General features: G+C 39.1%; 1 long non-coding RNA gene across 1 annotated transcript; it reads right to left on the bottom strand.

Annotated features, from left to right (window-relative positions):
• Window positions 1–7393, bottom strand: LOC114012135 (uncharacterized). Its single transcript, XR_008749089.1, has 2 exons — window positions 7317–7393; window positions 1–4880 (listed from the first exon to the last, which is right to left on the bottom strand). It is a non-coding gene; the product is annotated as an uncharacterized LOC114012135 (long non-coding RNA).
• Between the last annotated feature and the right edge of the window lie 2714 nt (window positions 7394–10107).

The raw sequence follows: 10107 nt of genomic DNA, 5'->3' as shown, positions 1-10107 counted from the left end.
TGATGTAGATAAGCAGACACTTCTTTATTGACAGCCGGGTGCGTGAGTGAGTCCTCTCACAATCAATGCACACCAAGTTTCAAAATCATACACCTCATATAGAACTTATTCATACATATTCATTAAGTATTCATGCATAAACATAGCATTTCCCGAAAATCATTAACATGCTCTCGCTTCGTATGTTAATCAGCTTATCAGTCCTTTGCGCCTGCACAAACCCTTCCAAGAATTGTGGGCAGGGGTCTCTGGGACGTGGGCAGTGGTCTTTGGGAGGAAGGCCGTAGGTCCTTCTCATGGTGTAGTTTTCACCTTTTGCCTGGAATGTGATAGTCTTGCAAGTTTGCAGTGTTCTTATCGGTCTGAGCTAATTTATGTCCTTGTCGACCATCTGTGTCTGCTGCTTGTTTCTTTTAGTCGTTCCCTCTAGATAACTTATAAACAGGCCCCTTGTTATAGAAAGTTAAAGAAAGAGAAACAGACTCCTCCTTTCATCAGTTATTTCATTAATTATTTCTTTCAAACTACGGTTACATGACCTAATTACTATACCTACATTCTTTGAGTAAATATAAGTTCTTAGCCTTGGTACAGGGCTGTACAGAGGATTCCATAGCAGCTTTTGTTGTGCAACTACTAGTTTCATTAGAATATATTTCTTATTCCTCTATATTTCTATTAAAATGATTTTAGCAAATCTGTAACATGGTGAGGTGATGGCAGCAGTCTCTGTCGGGCAGGGGCCAGGGCTGCCCCATGCCAGCACAGCCGGCTCCAGCACAGCTGTGCCGTTGCAGGGCACCGCGGAGCCCCTCAGGGAAAACTCGCTGTGAAAGCACATTTAAGGAAGGACAAACGTGCTGTACAGGCAGAAGAGTAAGTAAGAGTGTGAGAAACAACCCTGTGACTACCAAGGTAAAAGATAAAGAGAAGGGGAGGAGGAGGTGCTCCAGCTGTCAGAGCAGAGACTCCGCTGCAGCCCGTGGAGAGGACCATGGTGGGGCAGACATCCACACTGCAGCCTGTGGAAGACCCCATGGTGGAGCAGGTGGAGATGCCCTGAAGCTCGCTCCCTGCCTGAGCTGTGTCCCAGCCATGTCCCTGGCTGGCCCTGCACTTCAGTGACCCTCACCCCCACTGGCCGGCCCAGCTGCCTGCCTTGGCCGCAGCCTGGCTGCCTCACCCAAGGACCTGCCTGGCCATCACGGCTGCAGTGGTGCCTGGGGCGGCTTCCCGGCCAGTCCTGCCCTGCCAGCCTTGTGCAGGAACCATGGGATGGGCCCCACATGGCCTCGCCCTGATGATGGCCTCTCTTCGCCCAGCAAAGATAATCATAGAATTACAGAATCATAGAATCATTTAGGTTGGAAAAGATCCTAGGGGCAGACCTGGTGAATGTGCTGCAGTGAGGAGTATTTTGAAAGCGACATGGTAAATTCTTATGAGAGAAAAGAAATTTGCTTTCATCATGAGTAAATACCATGCTTTACTCTGTTACCTCTACTAATCTACAGCCTAAGTTTGCATGTAGTAAAGCATGACTAGATTCTTTTTTTTAAATTTAAGTAATCTATACTCCTTTAATGCAATCCTGTGATTGTTTGATTAAAAAATATTTCAAAAAGATCACCTGTAATTCAGAGATAAGGCCTGATTGCTAGGTGTTTCTTGAAACGCAGCGATGTGTCAGTAAGGCTAATGAGCGTCTCATGAAAAAATTTGAAAAGACTGTTCTTTTGTAGACAATCTTACATAGACATGCTGATGTGCCTAATTAAAGAAGCTGGATCATGATCATCAGGATAATGTAAGTACTAGTAATGTAATAGTTTAGCTTAATCTAAATTGGACTGTTCTGGAAAATAACCACTAATTGGTATTGAGAGAGATTGATGAAGTAATGATTTTTTTGCTGATAGTGCTTAGTGCACAGAAACAACTTCACTCCAATATGAGACAAAACAGTTCTAGTGAATTGCAAATAAGCGTATAGCATAAATGCTGCCTTTTTGCTAAGTGCTAAGCATCAACAATGTACTGTTATCTGCAGCCTCAATTAGAGAAAACTTTGGGATTTAACAACAGCAACAAAACATTGTGAGTGTTGGCAGCAGGCTGGAGGCCCAGGTTCAGCTGGCCTGGGCTGCAGTGACAAGTGGAGTTTCCTACTAGTACAGCTCCTCAGGCACCCAGAGCCAGGGGGGTCAGTCCCTAATGATTACTGGTTCTGGCAGATTTCCTCCTATGAGAAACTAACACATTATTGAATTCTTTATGGTCCTGCAAAGCTTCCACCTTCTTGTTAAAGCTAACACACTAAAATTCTGCAAGGCTGTGCAAGCAATTTAACTAGCTCAAATGATACAATAATATCCTCTTCTTTAACATTTTTTCTTTTCTGTTAGTGAGCATTGAAGTCATGCCAAGGTTATAACACCTGCCTCTTATTTCCCCTCATTTTGCTAGGCTGGGAAACAAGCAAAAAATGGAATATACTGTTCTGTAGTTTGAGCAATTTTATTAAAAAACAGAACATTACAAAACTCAGTTTCTCGTATTAAAGACTAATCTGGCAATTTGTTGTGCTATTGTATTATATTTTATATTTATGCATTGATAGAATCTTTCTGGTTATTCAATGTGTACCATAAAATATGAAAAGAATACAAGTTCAAGAGTTTCATTGCAGACTTTAATATCATCTTAAGGAAAGTTTATAGATTTTAATTTATGTGTCACTGTCTTTTATAAGTGTCTGAAGAGCCTGTATTTAAAAATATAGAGTGACCGTTTTAAACAGTACACCTAATTTCATGCCTTTTAGTTATTGATAGAGTCTAAATATTTGAATTGCCATTCTGTATACTAAATTCCAGCTGCTAATTTTGAATCAATGACCTGGTTCAGGTCACCATCATACCTACAGATGGATACCATTAAAATTTTGTTTGTGTTAAGCGAGAACAAGGTGCACAAGACAGGTGATCTTTTGATTTAGCTTTTAGAACAAGATCTTTGCTGGTGACAGAGCAGATGGCCCGCTTTGTTGAAATGGAGAATTAAAATAACAAGATAGATTTTGGCAGATGTTCACTACATTCATGCATAAATAAATGTAATCCTCATCCTTTTTCTTTATCTGGTTCTAGGTGTAAAGAATGTGCGGTATGTCATGTGTACTGAGTTCTGAAGCCTGAACCATGATAACTTTTCATTTTCTATATTTAATATGCAGGAAGTTTGTCAGGAATCCTTAGTTCATTAAGAAAAGCTCTTGCCAGTAAACTTCCCTCCCTGGCAATGTGGTGTCCCTGGAATTTACCTTCAAACCAGGAAATCCTTGTTCATAGGCTTAACTTGAAACAGTGTCCTGAAAGAAAAACAGCAAGTTTAAGGGTTTATGTATACTATCCAGTGTTTTACACAGGTGGAATTTTCAGAGATACCTGCTCAGTACTTGGCAGATTTCTACAGGACCTCAAATCCAGAATATTGAAAATTACTGATTTTATACCAAAAGTAGAAGAATCCAACATGACTGGGAAGGAGCAAAGCCCCAGGGAAACCATCACTTGTTTACAGGGCTTGACTTCAGGTGGGGAAAGCCCTGGCTCTGGGTGTTACGGGTGGCACTCTCTTAGGGTCACCGGAAGATGTATTACCAAGTTCTGATAGGAGAATAGCTATTTTCTAGAAAAGTTTGAGCAGACAATAAGCACCTTGACATTTTGCATAGAAGAGAGAAAAAATAAATCCTGCTTGTCTTTTAAGCTCCAGCAGAACTAACAGCCTCTTTCTTTCAGTGGGACCATGTAACATCAGGTACTCAGCAACTCATCTGACAAGGCAGAGCTCTGGAGTTATCTGACAAACGACTGGTGCAGTAAAAAGTCTTGAGACTTTCCTGTCACCAAAGGTGACAAAGGCATCGTATCTTCAATCTTCTGGACTGAGAAGATAATTGCATTCAAGTACTGAGCAGTCCTGTCCATTGCCAAATGGGCTACGTGTCTTGAACTCTGACAGGGTGTCCTCTGAGGCCAGTGACACTGGCACATTGATTAACATTGTCCACAAATAAGTCAGAGCATGATTCCTTAATACTAGCACTGTGCAAACACAGAAAACAATGGTTCTTAAAGAAAAAGATGGATTTCTGCCACTGTGAATTCAGAACAGTTTTCTGACCCCGTATTATGAATATCTAAAATCACAGTACTCTTAACAGGTCTTTTTTTGGACTGTGGATGATCTTGTGGACTATCAGTGGTCCAGGAGACACAGGCAAAGAGTCCAGGCACTTGCTGAAGTATATGTATCTGGAAGAAACTCTGAAAAGTGGACAAAAATTAATAAGGCAGCTCTTACAATTAGGTGTCTCACGATGACCCTTCCAATAAAAACTTTAACTATCTACTCCCTTCCTTTCAGGGGAAGGAGATAAAATTATCTTCTTAAAAGACTGGTGAAATAGTTTCTGACATTCAGACACAGGCTTTTCTGTGAATGTTTTGCAGCTGGAACAATAGCAATTCTGTTAATTATGCCATGGCATTTCAGGAATTCTTGCCAACACAATAAAGAAAAAAAGGGTTGCAAAAAGAAACAGAATGATAACACTTGTCAGAACCACAAGATGGCAATGCTGTTTAAAATATAAAGCTTACTCACCTAAAACAATAGTGTTATGACCATTCATAACAGATGATAGCATGCATAGCACTTGTTTACAACTGCGGTGTAAGATGATGGATATTTTCAAGGAAGATAACCACAAGTTAGTGGTATCCACAGGGTTTGTTTTAATTCTCGTTTTAACAAGTACTGTAGAACAGGTTCTTGTTCAGTATCATGGCTCAGGCTACAGTAGATCAAGGCTGCTGGATTTCAACACAAAACACGTAAGAGATAAGAATGAACATATTGCAATCAGTGAACATATTGCACACTCATTTTCCCTTTCATGTCCTCAGTTTCTGGGGAAGAGAAATTTGAGGGCATTAAACAGTGTCTGCCAGCTATTTTTGTTGATTAACTATCATGCTAATAATTACAGCCACTTTAGGGCAGCAGCGAGAGCAGGTGCAGGAAGCTGCTGTGGCATTACTTCATCAATATAAAATGCATTTCATGCAAAGGGTGTCATTCAGAGCAAGCAGATAAAATCATACTATATACTCAAGGGTAAACATCGTATTCCCATTTCTGGGGTAATGCCTGGTTATGTTATTAAGTAGTTATTGATATTGTCTCTTATAACAAAACAAAGAATTATGCCAAACCAAAGTGCTTATGCAGCTGCAGTTTAAAAAAGATAGATAGGTGGCAAACTTCACAAGTAATGAGAGTAGGAACTAGATGTTCTCACAGCCAGGCAAAGAGGTTCAGCAAAGGCATATGAGCTCATTGAGAAATGTGCATAAACACACACATGCATGCTTATGCAGTGCTAAAAGGAATGATGGAAAATTATAAAGAAATTCTTTTGCACGGACAATAACATAAACACAATAACATAAAATTAGAAAAACTAGTCTTGCCTGCACACTGTGTAGTGGCAAGAGGAGCCCTAGACACACACGTGCCTCCAGCATCATGAGGGAAATCACTTGCAGCAGGTAAGCACTCACTGCTCTATTCTTTGTCTCAGAAGCACTCTTGCTAGGAAGCTGGCAGTTGCAGGCTGCATAACTGCCGATTTGCCATGCTAAAGATTGTCATGGCACAGTAAGAACTTGTTAGTCTACTGATTGCCATAACAAACTCAGCGTACCTATTTCTGTCAATGCTGACAGAGGGAAATAACTACGCAATTCACCAGTTCAAAGCCTCATTCAAGGTATGTTTTTCAGCAATGTGAGTACAGTGCCCAGTACTTTTCTACGAGGAGAATGTTATTACATTTAACTGCAGGGTTTATCTTTTTCCTTGATGCATACTGTAGCATGTAATTCCCATTAACTTTAAAGGGTTATAGACTCTAGGAACATCAAAGTAGAACATACCCTGAGGAAAAAAAGTCTGTCTTTGGATGTTCATGCACAGCTGCTACTGACTTTAACGTAAGAGTGCAGTTCTTAGCCCTAGGTATGCTCATTTCTACTGGATCTGGAACTGAGTTCAATTCTCATGGAAAAGTCTTACAGAATTTCCAGAAAACAGCAACTTCTAAGAATGTGTTTTCAAACTATTTTAAACAAAAATCTTATTAGACAATGAGATACTTACTGTATTACACGTAACTAATTTCAAAATACAAAAGCAAGTATCTCACCCTTCTGTAGGTCTTATCTGTCTCATATCTTGAATTGCACAGTCTCTCGCAGCTAGAGTGCTTTCCAAGGAGTTGACATAAAGCAGCAAATGCATCCACCTTTTCTACTTGCTGCTTGCCTAAATATTCAGCCATTGTGGACATACAGCTCAGGCATGCTTTTTAGCCTAGGTTATTATGCATAATTAGCATCAGTAACCATTAATATCTACTGTTCATGAAAACAAAAAAAATCGCATTGATCTCCATGCAACTTCTCTGTCATAATTCAAGTTTTCCTGAGAAACAAGTAACAGTTCCCCACACAAGTATTAGAAATTGAATTTTCTCCTGTATGCCTGGGTTAGGCATTCACACCTAGTTATAACTTTGTATGTCCTATGGGGAATTCTGCCATTACAGGTGATTAGGCAGAGAACTGTCTTAGCTACCTTCCAACTCAAATTCTCAACTTGTATGCAGCAGGCTGAGAACATCAAGCTCTTAGTATCAAGTGTATCTAAAATTGCATAGCCTTGATACTTAAAAACAACCATCCATGATCATAACAGATCCGTATCTGCCACAGGTCAGGATGCAGAAGGGTCCACCAAGGCAGTGGGGAAATCTGCTAAAATCTTGCTGTGCTGACCTTCCAGAACTTTTAGTATTTTTATGTACAAATATGGAAACACACTGTGGGCCAGACTGTATATACATATATGCCTTCAAAAAAAGATAGGAAACACACTAAAAAAGATCATCATATCTGATATTATTGATAATTTTCTTCAATCTGCACTGTGACATTACCTAGCTCTTCTAAAAATCAGAATATTTTTGCTGCTATTTTGGTAGAATGACAGTGTGGGAAGAAAGCATAAATAAATAATAAAGTAACCAGTAGACTAATACGCTCCCTAGTTCTAAAGTATTTTCAAGTATATATTTTAAGATGAAATGCCATTAAAATAAAAAATTAATAAACAGAAGCAGCAAAAAGCAACATATTTCATTTCACATTAAATACATCTAGGTGAATTGTCACTCCACCATACCATACCAGAGGATGACAGAAGGAACAGGCTGCAGGACAGGGATAACAGCTGTGCCATAAGTCGCCTTGAATTTGAGCACTTGATCTGCTGTGCCAGAGTAGAAGCACCACATATCTTGTTTAATATTCTGTCTTTGAAAGTCACCAGCTTCTATACAAAGTGCGAGAAAAGGACATAAGGGAAAATTACAGGGTAACTTCTTTAGATGTGGGGAACTGCTTAGATAAGTGAAACAGGATTCTAGCCTTTACATGTCTTTATTGTGTCTTAAATATAAACCAGATCATCCCTTCGCAAAGTTTTCAGGTTAAATAATCCTTACTACAGAACAAACTTTTTTGTTAACATTTTTATTTGTTATTAAAGAGCAACAGTACTGCCACAGAGGCAAGAAGTGTGGTTTTATTTTTGTGTTTGTTTTGAGAGGTGGCAGAAGATACTTGAACTTGAAGAAAAAACAGGGCAGTGTAGAGGGACACCAGAAAAAAGGTCAGATTGTCTTTGCTTTTGAGTGTCTTTCATCCTCTGGAGGTCCCAACACACTGGCTGAAAAATGGATGGGTGTGTATCTTTATGTGCATACTCTTCAGGTAACATGGAACTCAAAGATACTTGAGGAGACAAAAGCTTTAAGCTTTGGCATATTTGAAAAATCTATATCCAAAGAAGGTTTTCATCAGGTCATATATCTGAGAGTGATTTCAGAATGTACCCATTGCCTAAAGTTGTACTGTCCTTTTGGGAAGAATTGTCTTGCAAAGAGTACTTCTGGGAAACATGACACATCCCATAATCTGCTCTGACTATGCTGCAGCAAACAGGGTGAATAAATGTAAAGAATGGATAATATAGCATGGAGAAATTAAGAATCAAGCCATCCAAAATCTCAGCTGAAGTTTCTGTTGTAGTGGCATTGGTAGATGTGGTGGAGTTACTAAAACACATCACTATTTGCTGCTTCACAGCACCAACAGAAAATTATAGGAACGCTAGGGCCACAAGACTGGTCGAAGTTACACAGAGTAACGCAGACCTGGGCATTAGGATATGGAAGAAGCCTGCTATGTGCATTCAACATGCAACAGCTACTCCTTGTGGGCTAGTACTGAAAGTTGGAATTGGTTACCTTGTGCTTTTTGCCCACAGGAAGCCTAGAAAGGAAATCAATGCAGAAAACCCCTCTGTAATACAGTATCATATCTTTATGATACTTCCTATATAGACAAGGTCTAACAAACCAAAGCCAATATTGCTAAGACATTGAAAGCTTTTGAAGACAACAATCAGCAACAAGAACCTGAACTGTTCATACAAAGTGGTTTACAGCTGAAATATTATCTGCTAAAAGATAGCTTCTAAATATTTCTGTAGATTTGTTTACCACAATCATTTTAGTGAAACCTGGCCAAATCTCATCTACATCTCTATATCTCTCTTGTAGACCATTTTTTAATCTTTTCTATGAGACTCTGAAAGCTCTGCAAGGCTTCATACTGTTTCCCCTAGTACTCAGATCTATTTTCTGCTATTCAAAGACTGAATTTTTGAAAGTTTTCCTAGCAAAAGAAAGGTAATGCTGTGTACAAGACTCCAGTCAAATTTGCTGTTCCAGCTGCATTCAACATAAGTGTGGAGTCACCATTCAACTCCAAATTCAACAATTCCTTTCCAATGCCCTGTTGAAATCACTCTCTGTTAAAATTCGCTGGATTGCAATATTTGGAATATCTCCCCAGCCTATGTCCTGCTACTCCAGAGTATTCTAAAAACTTTTGCCAGTAGTGTTTAGCTTTCCTCTTGCTCCCCCAAAATCAGAATGATATAAAACTGCTAGAACTAGAAAGAGAGACAGGAATTTATAATGAGCAGGAAGACATGGTCAATTTTTCAGCAACCTCTGGACAGCACATTTAACTTCAGCCTTTAAAAATAAAACATATACATAAGAACAGTTTTCAGTTTTTATTCCTCTCACTCACCCTCCCTGCTTCTCCCACATTACCTGAACTAAATCCATTTTGGGCGTAAATTTAGATGCTTTAGGCACTTCACTACAATTTTGCCTCTCATTTGCCCTTACGTTTCTATATCTTTCTCTGGTTTTCTCGCCTTCCTTTTCAGAAAACTAGGAAATCAACAATAGTATAGATGAACTTTCCAAACCCATAGAGGAGATTTAAAAATAAGCAAAAAGAGGTTCAGCCAAAGCTCTAACACCAGCATACCTGACGAAGGCAGAAATTGTCTGATTTTTGTCATACCTGTTAAAAAGTGAATAGCAATTTTATCAAAATTTTAACATCTTCGCATGGCAAATGATCTGATAAGCAACCATTCTAACTTTATAGAAGAAATATAGCACTGTAAATTAAGTTTCTCGACATGTTATTAAAACATTGAACAGAAGAGTAAAAGACAGATGAATAAGTGAGTGGGTTTCCCAGCTCTTGAACAACCAGTACTTACACTGAAGAGCCCTACAAAGATATGCCAGCTTCAAAAGTTTAATGCACATTTACAAAATGCATAGTCCAGAGAACACTTCAGACAGAGCTCTCTAGGGGCTACTTTTGTGTTTATAAGTATTCAGCTGAATTTCTAAATCAGAAGAATGGAAGCTTACATTTAGCAGAAAGGTTCTTGAGAGCATGGACAGTTTTAGGCTTAGCCTTAATGATTGAGCTAGAAACTTTATGGAAATAGAGAAATCGGCTATGGTGGTTTTGCCACTTGTTTTAATAAAACCAAAATGTCATCACTTCGTATGTAAATGAAGGGAAATAGCTTTAAATATGT

The sequence above is a fragment of the Falco peregrinus genome, chromosome 10, assembly GCF_023634155.1.
Source record: "Falco peregrinus isolate bFalPer1 chromosome 10, bFalPer1.pri, whole genome shotgun sequence".
Classification (NCBI taxonomy): Eukaryota; Metazoa; Chordata; class Aves; order Falconiformes; family Falconidae; genus Falco; species Falco peregrinus.
The sequence above is the reverse complement of the archived record's forward strand: the minus strand, read 5'-3'. Positions and strand labels throughout refer to the sequence as shown.